The sequence below is a fragment of the Hesperophylax consimilis genome, chromosome 17, assembly GCF_061612785.1.
Source record: "Hesperophylax consimilis isolate HC1 chromosome 17, BYU_Hcon_1.0, whole genome shotgun sequence".
In the NCBI taxonomy this organism is placed as follows: Eukaryota; Metazoa; Arthropoda; class Insecta; order Trichoptera; family Limnephilidae; genus Hesperophylax; species Hesperophylax consimilis.
In genome coordinates this window covers 22,997,369-23,018,209 of record NC_142852.1, presented here as the reverse complement: position 1 = coordinate 23,018,209, position 20,841 = coordinate 22,997,369, and the positions used below count along the sequence as shown (strand labels likewise).

The 20,841-nt window shown below is 33.0% G+C and overlaps 1 non-coding gene across 1 annotated transcript; it reads left to right on the top strand.

Moving 5' to 3' along the window:
- Positions 1-10,621: 10,621 nt before the first annotated feature.
- Positions 10,622-10,694, top strand: TRNAK-CUU (transfer RNA lysine (anticodon CUU)). Its single transcript has one exon. It is a non-coding gene; the product is annotated as a tRNA-Lys (tRNA).
- Positions 10,695-20,841: the final 10,147 nt, after the last annotated feature.

The following is a 20,841-nucleotide window of genomic DNA, read 5'->3' as shown; positions in this document are numbered from 1 at the left end:
GCGGGAATTCGGATAGGAGACTTAAAGGTTAACTTAAATTTAAAAATGACCCAAGATGTCCGCTTCAGGGACCGATCCTTCAACGAAAAACCCTGCTCTTGAGCACTTTTAGTCTGGGGTTTAGTTATTTATAGTCAATGGAATGATCTTTTCTTCCATCAGCATTATTAGTGTATTATTAAAGCAAAAAATACGTGTAACTTATGTCGTGTCCAAATAACATGAGATGAAAACTTTAGGGATCAAAAACACACTGAAAGCCATGTTATTAAATTAAAAAGTTTGTTATTGCGATAGTTTAAGGCTGACGCTTTTTAAGGTAACTATTATTTAAACTTAAGTGGCGCAACAGAGGATTTGATATTAACTCGTCTTAAGGGAGGGAATATTGAACATATAAGAAATGAAGGATGTTAAATTCTTGTTTGCAAGACATTTAAAAATGGACATGAATTTTGAACATCCTACATTTGTTACATATTCAATATTCCCTGCCTAAAGACGAGTTTATATCAATTGGGGAGGTATCAATTAACGTCAAGGAACATATATCATATATTTACCATTATGCGGATCGTTTTATATGAAAAAACATATTTTTATACGCCGTTATTGGACGGTTAGTATATATACCTCGTTATTACTTTGTAATTTTCTTAATTTTGAACATCTATGTGCAGTAAACTGAGATTATCTAATGAACTAAAAAAAAATAAGAAATGAAACTGGCTGTACGAGTACTTTCCGCATATTGCAAACATTCTTTCTTCACATCTTGGAGGTCGAAATCTATATCCATATACGGCATTTCACCTCCGCCTTCTTCCTGGGGCCCTGGTTCCGTCTTGATGGAAATATTTTCTGGATTAAGTAGATCCATGGCAATGCTTTGTGGTAGCGATTGTTGATTGGTTCAAGCCTAAACAAATATACCTAAAACATAACATAGTTGTAACGGAACTCTTATTCGTATCAGCTTTGCATATTTATTGCCTCTTGGAATATTCTGTGAAAACATTGAAGTCTTATGCAACACACATAATTGAAAATAAGGATATTATTGTGGCAGTATCTCGACATTAGTAAGCGGTCGAGAGAATCGTCATTAATCGCGGATAACTCAATTCAAGCAATATCTATTTTCAAAGATAATATGCGGGAATACCGTATGCGAGTTGGACACGGTCAAGCGGCTTGATCGCAAGCACGTAGTTTATTGTCTATGGCACTTTGTGTCAAGCATTTTGACCGTGTACCGAAGCTGGCTTGCAAGCATTGCGCAATTCTACGTGCTTGCGGCGAGGCTTGATGCGAATTTATATTTTTTGTGGGAATAGACAAACGACAATAGACAAATAAATATCACGTATCATAAACAATGATATAAATTGAATAAAATTGTTATAAAATAGGTACTTAGTTATTGTTTTTGTGTTCAATTTGTAGAAATCCATCTAATTTAAAATTTTTGGAAGTATTTTAGTATTTTTTAATAATTATTACAGCGGTTTTCAAGGTCATTAATAATCAAACTGTAGAATAAATAATTTTCTGAATTTTCAATGGAGAAAACATATTTTTTGTATAAATACCGCACAAGATATTCATACAAAAAATAGCTGTAGCCTGTAATACACTTTGCAAATGCTCATGGGTAAAGCGGTACCTTAACTTGTACCATTCTTGACACCAAATTCGTTTCTTTTTATTATTTTATTCAAACATAAAGCTAACGTAAGAGCCAAGAACGCTTTGTCTTTGACAGATTCCATTTTGCCGCGAGTCACGAAATGACAGGAAGGCATAGAAGTACATATACATAGACCACCACGAAATCACAGGAAGGCGTGGCCATGCTTGACGGAGAGGCTTGATGCGGGCTGTCAAGCCGCTAAGCATAGACAATAATAGACAACAATAGACAACAATAGACAAAAAACTACGTGCTTGCGATCAAGCCGCTTGACCGTGTCCAAGTCCCTTTATATTGGATCCGCCATTACACTTTTAACAGAAAATCGGAAATCCATAAATTTGAAATGTGTGTACTGTAATCAATGTAAGTTAAAAATCGTAATCCACCAATTTTATTTTGCGACGTATTTACAAAAACTGACTGCGTCAATGTTATTTGTCTTCCATACAAGACAACTGATTTATATAAGAGGCGATATGACTATGCACTAATGTCAACGCATTCGGAGATCTCTGTGATCATAGATATTTTATTCACTAGATTGATATCCTCTTGACTTGTAATAAAAAAAAAATTATTTTCAACTTAACCCCAGATGTAAAGAGACTGGGACACGGTCAAGCGGCTTGATCGCAAGCACGTAGTTTTTTTGTCTATTGTTGTCTATTGTTGTCTATTATTGTCTATGCTTAGCGGCTTGACAGCCCGCATCAAGCCTCTCCGTCAAGCATGGCCACGCCTTCCTGTGATTTCGTGGTAGTCTATGTATATGTACTTCTATGCCTTCCTGTCATTTCGTGACTCGCGGCAAAATGGAATCTGTCAAAGACAAAGCGTTCTTGGCTCTTACGTTAGCTTTATGTTTGAATAAAATAATAAAAAGAAACGAATTTGGTGTCAAGAATGGTACAAGTGAAGGTACCGCTTTACCCATGAGCATTTGCAAAGTGTATTACAGGCTACAGCTATTTTTTGTATGAATATCTTGTGCGGTATTCATACAAAAAATATGTTTTCTCCATTGAAAATTCAGAAAATTATTTATTCTACAGTTTGATTATTAATGACCTTGAAAACCGCTGTCATAATTATTAAAAAAATACTAAAATACTTCCAGAATTTTTAAATTAGATGGATTTCTACAAATTGAACACAAAAACAATAACTAAGTACCTATTTTATAACAATTTTATTCAATTTATATCATGGTTTATGATACGTGATATTTATTTGTCTATTGTCGTTTGTCTATTCCCACAAAAATATAAATTCGCATCAAGCCTCGCCGCAAGCACGTAGAATTGCGCAATGCTTGCAAGCCAGCTTCGGTACACGGTCAAAATGCTTGACACAAAGTGCCATAGACAATAAACTACGTGCTTGCGATCAAGCCGCTTGACCGTGTCCAAGTCCCATTACGGACCTAAAGGCTTACCATAGACGATGATTGAGGATACTCAAAACCTATTTAAAACAATAGGTAAATGATTTAAAAAAGGGCCACCGTAGTCAATATTATTGCACTCAGCTAATTCCGTTAATTCATTAGCTCAATTTATATTTTTATAATAAAAATGTTAGAATGCATAAAATATCAAATCTTCTAGACACTGCTACAAGGTTTTATTTGACATAAGCACTTTTAAAAAAAAAATCTACTTTTGGAAATGACTATTTAAGTTGATGGGGCTCGAAGTACATTCACAAAATAGGTGAATAGGTTCTTTGTTTGGGTTATTTAATAAAATATCAGTTTATTTTCAAACCTTCAAAATTTACTCATTTCAAACAAACAGGAAAAAAATGCCTGTCAATATTTGCAAAAAAATATTTTATTATTCGATTTTTCACAATTTTATTATTTTTGATCAAAAAAGGAATCGCTTTGGTAGAGGTCAACAAACATAAACATTATATCGTCCGACCACTACAGACACTTTTTCACGAAGTTGCATGTTCCTTACTAGAAACGTTTCTTTCGATAATGTAACGCAAGAAACTAAAAATCTCAAGCCATTTTATTTACATATTTACGCCTGTAGGGCTTTAACAGACATAATACAGTTACAATATCGCAGGAATTTTATACCTGAGTACAAAGAATAAATATTATTTGATAATTAGATACAATAAATCGTTGAACTATATTTTGCACCTCCAGAGTCTTAACTATGCTTGGGCTAAGTGCGCACTTCAAGTGTAATTGCGCTATATAAATGTTATATTTACTATCTATAATGATTTACATTTTACCAAATGAAACAGTTCTATTCGATGTCATAAAATGTATTAAAGCGAACTTATATTTGAATATTGTTGAGCTAAAAATATTTACAACATCGGAGTATATGTTTCCCAGATTCGTCTCAGAGGCGCGTAATACTGCGAAGTTGTAGAAGAATTGCTACAATAGTATTGTTGGTACTGTCTTGTAACTGTCCCGCCAGGAATATGGAACAATATTATTTATTTATTTCATTTTAACGCCCATAGGGCTTTTACATACAATGCAATTATGTTTTTTTAAATACAATAACAATAAAGAGTTTACATTTTATATGAGAATATACAGATTACATAAAATATAAGATTTAACAATGCATAGGTTAACAAAATATAGGTAACATGAAACAAAAGTTTACGAAACGTAGGTAACATGAAGTTTAAGTAAATGAAATAAAAATATATGATCTGCCAATATCCTCCAAATCAATAAAATTGAATGAAAAGGGATGAAATTGTTGTTCACATTAGCCTATAAACTATGAAACTTTAATTAACAATCTCTACTACGCAAGATTAGGATAAGAATCGACAAAAAGTCTAATCGAAAAACATTTATAATTAAAACACATAAATTTGTTTTTGACCACGATAGTTTTATTTTCACTCTACCGGTTTCGGAAGATCCCTTCCTTCGTCAGGAGAATATTTAAAAGGAGAGTTTTAAATATTCTCCTGACGAAGGAAGGGATCTTCCGAAACCGGTAGAGTGAAAATAAAACTATCGTGGTCAAAAACAAATTTATGTGTTTTAATTATAAATTATGATGAGCCACAAAGTGAATGCTTTTTACAATTACGAAAAACATTTAGTTGAGTATTACAATATTAAACCAAGTATCACAGTTAAGTATTGTAACATTAAACCAAGTATTATAATATTAAACTAAGTACCTTTTACAATATTAAGTCAAGTATTATAATATTAAACAAAGTACTATAATATTAAGTTAAGTATTATAATATCAAACTAAGTATTATAATATTTATTTATTTATTTTTTAAACCTATTTTGTAGAGTAGTAGAAATAGTTCGCATACTCCGTTTAATGTTTGCCAAGTTCATATTTGACATACAGATTTGATAAAAATGTGTTTATAGGCTGATAGACATTCAGTACCGTTAGTGTTCGCGCAGTATTTATTCCCTGCACTGTGTAGTCGGTTCATTACTGAATTTATTTCTGCTTTGGTACCTGCAATGTTACAATGATGTTATTATGTGAAGCAACTCAGAAGTATTCAATGGAGAATTAATTATTTTAAACAAATACATTAAATCGCAAATAATTCTTCGTTCGGGTAATTTAAAAAAAAATAATCAATTAAGAAGGTAGCCATAATCTAGGCATTATATAGAAAATTAATTTTCAAAAATTTAGATATCTTGAGAATTTATTTTGGATTCTTTTAATGGAATTCTGTGAATGAAGTTCATAATTTGGAGACCAAAATGTGGAATTATACTCGATATGACTCTTAACTAGTGGCATATACAAAGTTTTGATAGTGTAGATATTGTGAAAATCATTTGATAGTCTTAAAATAAAGTCCAAAATTTTCAAAGCTTTGTTGGCTCTTATATATGCATCATAAAATTGAGTTCCATATCAAACGACATACCCAAGTCATTGATTTTCGAGACAGAAACTATCGATTTATCACTAATAACTCGCCGAACGTCACAACAGTGCTGCCAGGGTCTCTTATCTATCTGAGGTGTCAGCGCTTTATTAGCAGCAGACACACACCTGGACGGATGACGAACCTCGTGCTGGCACTGTTGGTGGATGCGGTGGACTCTCTCGCAGCAGAAGCTGGTCCAGTTTCTTCACCACCAAAGATTCTTGCTGCAGAGTCTCCATTTTCTATCTTCGTCGAACGTCACAGCGGTGCTGCCAAGGTCTGGTATCTGTGAGAGAATATTGTGTCAGCGCTTTGTCAGCAGCAGACACATTCCTGGACGGATGACGAACCTCGTGCTGGCACTGTTGTTGGACGCGGTGGACTCTTTCGCTGCAGCAGCTGGACCAGTTTCCTCACCACCTGGGATTTTTGCTGCAGAGTCTTCATCTTCTGTCTTCGTGTCACCTGTTTCTGTACTTCATTTTACTTAACTTAAATTCAGTTTATTTTTGTAATATTTATCTTTTTGTAATAACTGCATCAACTGTAATGCGCCCCTGAGGTGATATCTCACAAAAGCGGCGCTAAACAAATTGTCCAATAAATAAATAAATAAACTATAATAATTGTCTATGTGCCGCAACCCACTCCTCCAACGAGACAAAAATGCTGCCTTTGTCCGCTCCCACTCTCCTGCTGAACTTCGAGCAATTAAATCAAATAATCTTTCGGTAATTTTGATGTTTTGATTAAAATACTTCGATCTTGGACTTGTTTCGATCACGCCCATCACAAATGTAGCTTCTCTGACAGCTATTAAATAAATTGTCTATGAAATATTTTTTCTCATTTTTCTCAAGGTCGCTGCAGCCGCACAGTCATTGGGACAAAGAATCTCTTAGTCCTGACGTGTGCGGCTAAGGAGGTTAATAAATCAGTTTCTTCACACAGTCGTTTTGAAAGGGTGGGTCCCCTCGAATTGCCTAATAATATTATACAAGACACAATTGCAATGAAATTATCATTAACCTAGAAGGTCAGTTTCCTGATAATTATTATAATTGACTTTGACTTCATTACTCTCTATGAATAACTTTACTAAAATATTTTGGCAACACATGCTTTCGTTTTATCCTTTTTCCATACTCTGTTTAACCCACGTTGTTAATTTTATCATCTTATACTTGTGATAGATTTTGGTTAGTGCTAATACCAATTATTCATCGCTATTTGATAGCAGTCGTTGTTACCAATCAAACTGACCGACCACGGTTCTTAAATTAGTGCTATGGAATACTCAAATACATAATTGCGCTGTATCTAACGCGACCTAGCTTTACTTTACACAATCGGTACACCTAACTTAAGTAATCTATTTGTGTGTTTTGTAAGGAACGTTTAAAATAATACATCAAACTAATACGTCAAGACGTCAAACTTTCTATTTTAAGTCTAGTATTCGAAGGGCATTGGTTAAAAATAATCGCAGATTACCGATATTTATTAAAGGCAGGACGACAATACGGTTTTATTATTTGACAATCGAAGACAATTTTTTTAACCGTTTTCAAACTTCTTAACTTCAGTTACGATACAGTCGCAATTATATCCTCATTTCAAATTAGGTGTTTTGACGACTATACGACTTCATTGGTTTGACAGATTATTCCAAGCGAAACCAAATGTTCAAAGCTTTTTCATAAAGTTCCGTTACATTACAACTATGTTCTGTTTCAGGTATGTTTGTTTGGGCTTGAACCAATTACCAAACGCTACCACAGCAGTGCCATGGATCTACTAAATCCAGAGACTGTTACGATCAAGACGGAACTAGGACCCCAGGAAGGAGGCGGAGGTGAAATTTCAAATACGGATATAGATGTCGACCTCCCAGATGTAAAGAAGACATGTTTGCAATATGCGGAAAGTACGCAGACAGCCAGTTAGTTGCAATGCATATGTACAAAATGTTAAACTCGGATATTCAGAATCCATGTCCTTTATGAAATGTCGTTCAAACAGGGCAATTGCATGCTCACTACTTCCTCTCTTGTTGCGTATAAGTATATTTGGTATTTACCTTATCACTCCTTTGACGCCGGAACAAAACTTCGCACTTAAGTTACTCAAATCACTGAAGCTGACATCTGGGAGCATAACTATTTCTTAAATTATCCTAGTCTCTTAGGATGGTTTGTGTCACAGAATTAAAACAATTCAAAAAATTTCAAAGTTCACTTTCAAGTTCTGTTCAACATTTTTTGTACATCGATGATTAATTAACTTTATTTAATTTTTTCAGGTTGCTTTAAAGTGGAGTCTGTTACCAGCAAGGTGGATTTTCGACCCCGAGAAGAAAATAGAGGGGGACTAATTTATACGGAAATTGACATAGACCTGCCGAATATTAAAAAGGAATGCCTAGAACGTTTTGAAAGAATTAACCAGAGAGCAGGTAAAATCTTTTTTTTAATAGTTCAGTCAATCTATACAAAAACGGCCCAAACTGGAAATTAGGCAAATGCTGAATTTTCGCAGATGAATAGTATATATATTTCCAGAAATAATTCAACGTTACCCAAAAATAATGTAATATATAACTATTTGCTATATGCAATAGTTAAGTAAATTCGAATAAGATTTGTATGAAAAAAAAGAAAATTAAATTATTTTGCCAAATTTAATAAACTCATTCCTAAGACAGAAAATAAATTAAGTTTTATGGAAGACTGTAATTTGAGAAAAAAAGCTACTTCATGGATATCGTGGAAAAATAAATATAGTTTTGTCATTAGAAATTTACGAAACATTGATTCATGTTTGAATTGTGATGCAGGCAAGACATATGCTTCTGTACGACGTCCTCTCTTGCCGTATTTACACATATTTGGTATTTGCCATAAAATATGACTTTGCTGGAAACTGCTAAACTACACCACACTTTAAACTTGCTGAGTTGTTTTTTTGTAAATACCGCATCAAAGTCAAAACTGCTCCGTACCATCTTGGGGCAATTGGAGTATGTTGTGAGGCTGATGGTAAAGGGAAGGGGAAGGAGATAAAGATGTGGAAGTTGAATAAACATGGCCAAAGCTATTTCAGCCATGTTTCATTCGAAAATTTTTTTCATAATAATATATCCATAAATATTTTTTATCTATTTATAGTTTTATTCTATCGGTATTTTATATTTTTAAACCCGGGCGATACTTAGAGTATCTTCAACTTAGGGAAGTCAAAAGTGAGATTTACCTGTCTATTCACCTCTTGTCACCAAACACGGCCAAAGCCATATTAATCAACATTTCAATTGTGACTTGTGTCTTTACTTAGTAATGCTTAGAAGTCTTTGAAAGAATTACCCAGACACCAAGTAAAACCGATGTTTATAAGATTTAGATATATCTGCTCTACTGTTTTTCTACTTTTTTATGAATCAACTAATGTAAATGGAGATAATAAGTTACAATTAATCCTTTTTGTCCGTTTTCTTTTTCAGATTTGTCGCCAGATCTTAAGACGCATCCTGGGGAAAACTCCAGCCATCCTATGTCAAATTTTGAACCCCAATTTCGCACTCATACTGGAGAAAAATCATTTTCATGTTCCGACTGCAACTATTCATCTTATCGGAAGGGCGATCTTATGAGACATGTGTTGACTCACACCAAAAAAAAACCTTTTTCATGTTCTTTGTGCAACAAATCATTTACTCAAAAGGGTTATCTGACGAGCCATATGCTGACTCACACTGGAGAAAAACATTTTTCATGTTCTGAGTGCAACTATTCATCTCATTGGAAGGGCGCTCTGATGAGCCACATATTGACTCACACTAAGGAAAAACCTTATGCATGTTCTTTGTGCAACAAATCATTTACTCAAAAAGGTCATCTGACGAGCCATATGCTGACTCACACTGGAGAAAAACATTTTTCATGTTCTGAGTGCAACTATTCATCTCATTGGAAGGGCGCTCTGATGAGCCACATATTGACTCACACTAAAGAAAAACCTTATGCATGTTCTTTGTGCAACAAATCATTTTTTCAAAAAGGTCATCTGACGAGCCACATGCTGACTCACACTGGAGAGAAACCTTTTTCATGTTCCTTGTGCAACAAAACATTTACTAAAAAAGGTTATCTGACGATACATATGCTGACTCACACTGGAGAAAAACCTTTTTCATGTTCCTTGTGCAACAAATCATTTACTCAAAAATGTTATCTGACGAGCCACATGCCGACTCACACTGGAGAGAAACCTTTTTCATGTTCTTTGTGCAACAAAACATTTACTCAAAAAGGTCATCTGACGAGGCACATGCTGACTCACACTGGAGAGAAACCTTTTTCATGTTCTTTGTGCAGCAAAACATTTACTCAAAAAGGTTATCTGCCGCGCCATATGCTGACTCACACTGGAGAAAAACCTTTTTCATGTTCCTTGTGCAACAAATCATTTACTCTAAAAAGTCAGCTGTTGAGCCACATGCTGACTCACACTGGAGAAAAACATTTTTCATGTTCTGAGTGCAACTATTCATCTCATTGGAAGGGCGCTCTGTTGAGCCACATATTGACTCACACTAAAGAAAAACTTTATGCATGTTCTTTGTGCAGCAAATCAGTTATTCAAAAATGTCATCTGACGAGCCACATGCTGACTCACACTGGAGAGAAACCTTTTTCATGTTCTTTGTGCAACAAATCATTTACTCAAAAAGGTCATCTGACGCAACATATGCTGACTCACACTGGAGAAAAACATTTTTCATGTTCTGAGTGCAACTATTCATCTCATAGGAAGGGCACTCTGATGACCCACATGCTGACTCACACTAGAGAAAAACTTTTTTCATGTTCTTTGTGCAACAAATCATTTACTCTAAAAGTTAATCTGACGACGCACATGCTGACTCACAGTGGATAAAACCCTTTTTCGTGTTCTGATTGCAGTTTTTCGTGTTCTCAAAAGAGATATTTGTATAAACACGTGCGTACTCATTATTATGCCCGGATATCTCAGTTGGTAGAGCATGAGACTCTTAATCTCAGGATCGTGGGTTCGAGCCCCATGTTGGGCGCCATTGTTATAGAATAATTCAATTATGTACAAATCAAACCACGTAGGGCGCCAATGTAGTAGAATAATATGGCTAAAATTAATAAAGACGCGTTGGTGCGCTATTGTTACAAAGTAATAATGATAATTTATGTTAATTATGCCAATTTTGCTATTGTTACAGTAAATATAGGTTAGGAATAACAAATAACATAGTGTGAGGTAGGTGTGAGATAGATATTGTATTTGTACACAAAGTGTACAAATACAACATCTTCGACACCAAACAAATTATTTATACATGTCCCAAATGATGTTATTATGCGTAAAAAGTGGTGCTACGCGATCAAAAGGTGAATTAAAAAAATGGTGTACTTTCTGCTAAATCTCGTCATTCTTGCTATGAAGATCATTTCAATGTTAGTAGCTAAATTCATTTATGTGAAATGTATATTCTAAAACAAAAATCTGCCATAAACTGAAGCTAATTGTAATAGAAAATTTCAAAGTGCTTATAAAATTTTTACACATAAATTTGTTTTGAAAGAAAAGCCTTATTCATCCTGATGGGTAGTGGATTATTTTGGGTACGAATTAGACTACATAGTTTTACAATATTATATTTTATCATATAAATAATGTCATTTCAGGTTATATGTTAAGAAATCTCTTAACAATCGTGTTACAATACAAAAGATACAGTTTAATTTAAAAACAATATTTTGTACCTACATTTATTATTATTTTGTAATTTTATATTTAGTTATTATTGTAATAATGTCATTTTCTTATATGTAAAATGTTTTTGGTAATTATGACTGTAATTCACAGTAAATAAATAATTTTGTTGTTTTTTTTTTTTTTTTTATTTGTTCTTTAATATATTTGTTATACAATGGTATAGTATATTGTCCTCCACGCTAGGAGTTCACCTGTGTTGTGGAGGACTTTATCAATTTTTAAGTTATTTAATTCTAAAACAATACAGTGGAGTTGGTTACTCAGAGAAACATTAAAAATTAAAACATAAAATCGATCTTTCCATAGTTATAACAATAGTTTTTCCATAGTTATTCCAAAAAAAGTAAAATATAAAAAATTAAATATTAAAAGGATTGTAGCCAGTTCCATGTGTTTTTTGTATTCTGTAAGATTAGATGTTTTATATTGTGTTGGAAGTGAATTGTAAAGTTTTATAGCCTGGAATCTGTAGTGTTTTTGTCCAAAGGATGTGTTGGTTTTTGGTATTAGTAGTTGGTGTGCATGTCTTGTTCTGGTATTGCGAGAAGTTTGTGAAGTTTTAAATGTGTTTAGGTTCTTGTAAAGGAAAGTAAGTAGGTATTTGTTTAGAATATAATTTTTGAATCTTCAACACTGGGAATTTTTTAAATATGGTTGAAGTGGGTGTTAGTATTGGTACTTTAAGTATTACTTTTATTAAGGTTTTCTGAGCTTTATACAGTGTGTCTATGTATTTTTTACTGGCATAGCCCCAGGCAATAATGCCGTATTCCATTATAGATTGTGCTATTGCGAGGTATATATTCTTAATATCAAATATGTTTAGTATATTTCTCACGTTTTTGAAAAAGTAAATCAACTTGTTTATCTTTACTTTAACCGACTCAATATGTCTGTCCCATTTTAAATAACGGTCGAAGTATATACCAAGATATTTGATATTTTCGGTTTGTGTGATTGGAGGACAATTGCATGGGGTGCTCGATGAGTGACACGAATGTATTTTAAGGTAGATGTTTTTGGAGGGTTGGCCTCTCGAGTTTATGCTAAAGGTTATGAATTTAGTCTTATCTATATTTAAAGTTAATAAGTTAGAGTCAAGCCATTTTTTTGTAATATTTAGGCCAACTTCAGCTTTTGTGATAAGTGTGTTCCAGTCAGTGGCCTTAAAAAGTAACACAGTGTCATCTGCAAAGCTTATAATTTCCCCGTCTATTTGGAGGTGACATAGATCGTTAATATAAATAAGGAATAGGATTGGGCCAAGTACGCTGCCTTGTGGTACTCCATAGGATATTTGTTCCTTGTCACTACATGTGTTTTCTATTGAGGTATATCGGGTGCGATTTTCCATGTAGCTTTCAATTAATTTGAGTTCTGTTCCCGTGATTCCGAAATATTTAAGCTTATTGAACAGGTTTTGGTGGTGAATTGTGTCAAACGCTTTTGCCAGGTCTAGGAATATTCCAAGGCATTTTTTACCCTGATCTATATTTGTTTTGAGGAAGTCTGTTACTGAGGCTATGGCATGTGAGGTACTCATATTTTCCCTGAATCCAAATTGATTTGGTGATAGTATATTGTTTTTGTTAATAAAAATTAAAAGGTGGTTTTTTATATGTTTCTCGAGAATTTTTGAAAGCGTGTTTAGAATTGTAATTGGTCTGTAATTATTAATTTCTTCCTTGTTTCCTTTTTTGTGGATTGGAATTACTTTGCCCGTTTTCAAAATAGTTGGGAACACTCCTTCTTTAATGGACCGATTTATAAGTATGGTAAGTGGGATAAGAAGTGCTGACTTTATTATTTTTAGTGTCATCGGTGATATTTTGTCGCTACCCTGAGAGTTTGTATTTTTTAGTTCGTTTATAAGTTTTAGTGTTTGTATTTGGGTAATGTATGGAATTTTAAAGGAAGAAACACTAGTGTGTGTATAGTGGGTTGAGAATTCTGGGATATCGTCATTTGTAGTGATTCTGTTTGCTAATACCTTGCCGACGTTAGCGAAATAGTTATTCTCAAAATAACATACTTTTAGTGGTTGTTCTGATGTCTTAATAATCTCGTTATCTATTTTGGTCTCGGTTATGGAATCGCTTTTCTTTGAAGATGTGTGGGATATTTCTTTTAGAATTTGCCAAATTTTTTTGGGGTCCTTGTTGCATTTATCTAATTTATTTTTATAATATATTTCTTTCGATATACGTGCAAGCCGTGTGCATAAGTTTCGATATCGTTTATAGAAATTTATGAGATAGATGTCATATGGGTTAGATTTGCATTGTTTGTGGAGTTTGTCTCTTTTACTGAAACTTGTTATGAGTCCTTTTGATATCCACGGTTTTAGAAGTTTGTGTTTAGTTGGAGAACTTTTTTCGGACGTGATGGTATTTTTTTTAAATTCGTCTTGAATACATTCTATAAAAAGTGACCATGCTTCATTAATTTTATTATTTTCTACGAGTTCTTCCCATTTTTTATTAAGTAGTATGTCATTTAGTTTTAAAATATCAGTTGTATTGTGGGTTTTTGTAGTTTTGGAGTGTATTTCTTGTGAATTGTTTGTAGTGTTTATTTTCAGGATAAGTGTATAGTGGTCTGTAATTGTCGAGTGATGGATTGTGGATTTGTATGGTCTTTTTGTTTTTAACATAATGTGGTCAATACAAGTTTGGGTGGGTAATAGGTTATTTTGTTTAAAGTTGACTCTTGTGGGTTCATTTATGGTGCTAAAGAGTCCATGGAACAACAAAAGGTTTAGGTAATCGTCACTTTGTGGATGTTTTTTATTTTCTAAAATGTTTATATTCATATCTCCTATTAAGCAGATATTTTTTTGTTTTTTCATTTTGATAAGTTGACTGTCTAGGGACCTCAGAAAGGGAAATATGTTTTTTATAGAAGGTGATCGATACATAGCTAAAATACATATGTCATTATTTATGATTATTTCAAAGCCGTTTGCGTCTGTGATATCTAGCTCCGTTATAGTTGAATGTAGATGTTTTTTGCAGTAAATTACAATACCGTCATTTTGATTTTTAATATTTTTTGAGTGAGTGACCGTATAATTAGGTAATTGTATTGGTGTGAATATTTTATCTAGCCAACATTCTGTGAGGATTATCACGTCAAATTCTGTCTCCAATTGTTGAAGTACGACAGTGAAATTGTCAAAATTTTTTGAGATACTGCGTATGTTTTGGTGTAATATTTTTAATTGTTTAGCCATGGTAAGATTAAAATTATCGGATGGGTGTGTACGATTATGGGATAGTAATTCAGATCATCTTTATTATATCGTCGGAGTGTTTAATATAAATTATTTTATCTTTTTCGGCTTTCCGCGCCATAACCTTTCCATCTTTGGTCCATACAAATGCATATCCCTTTGTGATGGCTTGTTGTTTTGTTTTCCATAGTAGTTCCTTTAGATATGGTGACAGGATTTCACTGATGTAGATTTTTGAATTTAGCCCTGGGGATGTTTTGTATTTGACTTCTCTTTTCTTAGAGAGCAGAAGCTCACGTAATTTAGGATTATTGAATCTAATTTTGATTTTCGGATGGTCCCTTTGTTTTGTTGACTTTGACGCTGCAGACGGTCCCCCTGGCCGAGCCTTGGCAGTAGTTGGATGTAGTCTGACGGCCTGTAGAATGTCTTCCGGAAGGATCTGAATGTCCGTTGTTTCGGCTATTGACCTTACTATTTCAAATATAGATTCATCCGCTTTAAGAGGAACTCCGGATATTTCTATCGAGTCTGCCAGCATTCTATGGTCGCTTTCGGCAGCCCGTATTTCCAGGTTCTTTAGTAGAATACTTTTTTCGTTCAATTTTTTTTTAATGTTTCGATATCTGTCATCATTGTGTTTACCGAGAGAATGGATTGGTCTATTTTTCCTATTAATTCATATCATATTTAATACAAAGAAAGTCGATGGTTTTTTGTCTTTCTGCTGCTTCAAGGTTCATTTTTTCGAAGAGTTCCTTTTTTAATACATCTATTTTTGTGTCTAAGTGTGACATTAGTCGATGTGTTAGGTCTTCGAGTAATTCGGCTGAATGTGGAGTAGGAGATGCACTGGTGTTTTTACGTGATTTCGACGTTTTAGATTTGTGCTTATGATTTGGTCGAGGGATGTCACTTTAATTAAGTTAAATTTAGTTTTATTGCCTTCACTTCCAATTATTTAAGTAGTCACTGTAATCTATTTTCAAGTAGTTTAGGTTTTTAAGCTAATTTATTATTTGTGTAGGGAAAGTAAAAGAAGAAGAAAAAAAAACTTTTGGAACCAGTAGGATTCGAACTGACTTGGTTCAAATATCTCTCCTATCTAGATGCCGCTTTCGTGACTGTTCACGCCACTGCACAGTGGGCCAGCGCTCAAGGGAGGGCGGTTATAGTATGTTGACGTTGTGATAAACATTGAAATCATATGCTATTGTATTTTAAAATGCGTTTTGTTGATAAATACTTAATAAAAACAATTAGTTTGTTAACTATGTATACATATATGGCGTTATTAATTATTTAAAACTATAGTTTATAAAATGTGTGTAAAATTGATTGTGGTTGATTTTATAAAGAGTTTATGTATTTTGAATGGTTGGTGAATGCTAATAATATAATTATGTGTATATTTTAGGACTTTTTATTTAAATGTATTACATAATTATTTTATCATACTTATTTTTTCATACTTTTAACCATACTTCTATTTACTGATTATACCGTTATACTATTCTCTGTAATTTAGTATGTGAATGGCACATGTTGTGCCGTATATGTGAAAATAAATAAATAAATAATCACAATAAAGTCCCGTTAAACTGCTAGATAGCTGTTTTTCCATAGGGTTTTTCCACCATAGGGTTTTGACTAATTACTAATGGGAATAACCCATATTATTAGTATATTGTGTTATTCCCTTAATAATTTACATTGTTGCTATTTTCCAGGTATTAATTTATAATAATAATGAATTTGATATTTGCAAATGCAGTAGAGACACTTATTGTCTAATTTCTCAAGTAATGGTTTATTGATATTTTTGGAATTATTCAGTACGTAAACTAATAACTAATTACTTAAATAATTTTCAAGTACTATGCATGGAGTGTTTATTGCAATTGTGCAGGAATTTATGGTAATAGAAATGTTTAATTTGGTAATGATAAAATTAAGAGATTTTGCTTTAAATTCTAATCGTTTATTCATCTAGAATTAAGAGTCAACCTTTTATAGACAGACGTGTTATTTACATAGATTTTTATCGGCTTATAACTTTCTATGGCAACTTAACATTCATTAGACAAATCAAAGAAGGGTAGAAAATATAAAATGTGTAATTTTTTTGTATTTCTTTGGCATTCAAAATTAAAAAACCTATTTTTGTACACCTTTTTGTACCTATTAAAAAAATTAAAAAAACAAAAAAAAATAAAATATGTAGTTAAGTCCAGTATAAACACGATACATAAATAACACTTTAACCCATCAGACTTTACCAGTCACAGTGAGGAATCGTACGTGACGTCATCGTTCTAGTATCTTCTGTCTCTGTCGTTTTCAAGCAAGACGCGTGTTAAGGAAGAAGACGAAGGTCGATGACGTCCGTACGAGCTCTTGCTGGGACTAGTTTTTACAAAAATCGACATCATATGGAAGTGTTATTACTACATGCAATGGCAAAACAGGCAAAATTATAAAGGTATAGAATATTCACAAATATCTACATTACTTAAAAATATTTTTTTCAATAAAATAAAAAATAAAACACTAAACGTTTAATAACAATTCTAACACCTCTTTTGACATCACAGACTTCTTCTTACGAGGCTAATTTCTCAAGCTACAAATATAAGGATCTGAATAGAAGTAGTCGATGTAAAAGGTCAGTGTTTGTTAAAATACGGGACATTTTCCGCGTTTTCTCGCGCCTAAAACGTTTAATATTTTTATTCCCAGATTCCGCAGCCTCTTCGGATAACTCCCCTATAGATAATAAAGCATGATCAATCACTTCAGACCCATGAATTAAAACTTTATGCACAGAAGATGGTAAGTAATACCAGGGATATTCTTCAACTAGTAGTTTCGCTGTTTGAACCGCGTAATCCCTAAACTTATCTTTATTTATGCCATAGCCTGATGACAAACATTGTAGCAGATGACAACATCTGTCGATCAGATCCTTACTCAGTCCGGTAATTTCTGCTGAAATTAAAGAATTTGTGAAAAAAATTCCAGCTGTATAGCCATCATTTGAAGTGCCACTTCCACCACTTTGTGGCTTATCATGATTAACCCCAATTTTTTTCTGAATTGAATTTAAATATATTTTTTTCTCTGTGTTACGTTAATGTAGAACAAACATATTACATGATGGCAAATGGTAAATTGCCAATAACACCACGACTACAGATTATGAAACCATAAAAAATTTGCGCGGGATTAATGTTGCCAACGTAAAAACATAGAAACTGCTATCTAACATTTAATATTACATCGTCATGGCCCCATGTTCAGTATTTGAATCAGTATTTTTTGTAATGGTATCACTCAATTGTCAGGGCTCCTACCAGGGAGCAACTTGACAAATGTAAATTATCTCTCATAGCGAGGTTGAGGACCGACTGATATTTGGGGCTTATTTATTTATTTATTTATACGCCCATTGGGCTTTACATACATATTTCATAAAAAATAATATTCTGAAGATTGCATGTTCATAAAAGTAATATTAAAAATACATATAACCATATCCATTTGACAAATGCAAGTAATAGTACAAAAATAAGAATATTCCTACTCATAAGTTATACAGACTTAAATTAGTTAATAAATAATGTAAAGTTTGTATGTAAATGCTAGGTAGTGGCAGCAGTAACATGATATAATACGACACATAGTGTATGAGGCCTTTGAGTTATAAAGCTAACGAAATAATTATTGGTAGTATTGTTAACAAATATACTGCGTTTGACTGGTTGTAGTGGCCTGCTAAATCGAGGGCGATCGGTCAGCCATTTTACATAGTTTATATAAAAAAAAATATTGTGAAAATTATAAATATAGAATAGTAAAGCAATAATATAACATTCACCTTTAGACATATAAAACCAAGCAAAAAGCAAATCTAACATGATAGTTTGTAGGTATAAGCCTGTTTTGTCAATCTTGATGAAATAATTCAATAAGAAGTGCAATAGCTAGATGTTTATTATTTTATTTTAAAAGTTCTAATATTTTGGTTTTAAATTTGGAAACTGATTGGAAATGATAGACATCGATTGAACTATATTTGTTTCCAAGTGTATGAAGACTTTGAATTGGAGAGTTTACGAAGTAATTATTGGCAGATTTGGTAACAAAATATAGAGCATTTAAACGGGTATCACGGGTAGGTATACGCAAATTAATTAAGCTCGTTAAATCGAGGGCGTCCAGGTTGCCATTTGATATATTGAAAAGGCAAACTAAGTCACTCACTGTGCGTCTTGTTGTTAAATCGCTTAGGTTTAGTAATTCCATTAGAAATGTATAATTAAGTTCTTCGATTGGTATTCCAAGTTTGTAATTTATAAACCTTAGAAACTTATGTTGTACTCTTTCGATTTTTTGCTGATGAGTCTTATAAAATGGAGCCCAGATTGTTGAGTTGTACTCCAAATTACTTCTTACCAACCCAGTATAAAGCAATTTGAAGGAATTGATTGTTTTAAATTCTTTTATCGTCCTCAGAATGAACCCCAGGCATTTCATGGCCTTGTTGGTTATTTCATTTATATGAGGAACAAAAGTTAATTTACTGTCAAATAATATACCAAGGTCCTTAATTTGTTCGACTCTTTTTAGGACATTGTTGTTGATGCTATATTGATATTTAATGGGATTTTTTATTCGAGTAAAAGTTATTGATTGACATTTTTCAATGTTGAGAAACAGTTCATTAAGGGTGCACCACTCTTGTAGCCTCACAAGATTTGATTGCAATACGCTACAGTCATTATGATTAGTTATCGTTTTGTGAATTTTTAAATCGTCCGCAAATAAAAGTATCATAACTCCATCAAAGATGGAAGTTATGTCATTGATAAACAAGGAAAATAACACTGGGCCCAGATGTGACCCCTGTGGGACTCCGGTGAAGATTTCAAAGTATTGTGAAAAATGTGAATTGATTTTTACTGATATTTTTCTTTTGTGAAGGTAGCTTTCGAACCATCTTAAAATATGCCCAGTTATACCTAGGGATCTTAGTTTGTTTAAAAGAATTTTATGTGAGACTTTGTCAAAAGCCTTACTAAAGTCTGTGTACACTACATCTGTTTGAAGACGATTGTTCATGGAATTAGTTATATATTCTTGATATATCATTAAGTTTGTTCGAGTAGATATTTTTGCTATGAAACCGTGTTGTTGATGTGAAATTACTTTATTGATTTTAGGTGAGAGTTTAGAGAGCAGGACAGATTCAAGTATTTTCGGGATTGACGACTGGATACAGATAGGTCTATAGTTTGATATATCAGATTTATCACCTTTCTTGAATATTGGAGACAGAAAGCTTGTTTTCCATTTTATCGGAAAAATGCCAGTTTTTATGGACAAATTAAAAAGTTTAGTTAGAGGATAAGTCAATACTGATGAGCATTTCAATAAGAAGATTGGTGGAATGTTATCAGGACCAGCCGATTTGTTAAGGTCAAGGGATTTTAATTTGGTTCTTATATCACGTTCTTCAAATATGCACTGATTGAAATCAAGCTTATTATTATTAGGTGTTGTGGCGTCGAGCATTGGTGTGTTGTTTGTAGAAGCATAGATTTTACTGAAGAATTCAGCAAACAGATTAACAACTTCTTGGGAATTATCGGCCGTTTTGTTATCTAAATACATGTTAGAGGGAATACCAGAGTCATTGTTGTTAAGTAATTTTGAAAATTTAAAGATGTTATGGGGGTTGGCAAGAGCCAATTCTTCACAGTTGTCGATGCACTTTTTATAACATTGCTTGGACATTTTTTTGGTTGACTTTCTGAGTTCGTTAAATTTAGCGTAATGAATAGGATCGCGTGTTGATTTGTAGATTTTATGAGCTATTTTTTTCTCTAATTATTTTAATGAGATCGTTACTGAACCACTTTGGATAGTTATGTACATACATTTTTGAGACAGGTACAAGCGAATCAATAGATTTATTTAAAATTGAGTAAAATTTATCTACCATTTCATTTATGTTTTCTTCAGAGTCCAAGAAGTTCCAGTCAGTTGAAGATAAAAGATTAGTGATTTGATTATAATCGGCTTTGAAGAAGTTCGATTTTGTTGATGCCGATGGATTTATTTTTTTAATTGAACTGTTGCATTCGATCAGTAGAGGGGGACGATATTTGTCTATTGGGAGTATAGATTCAATAGA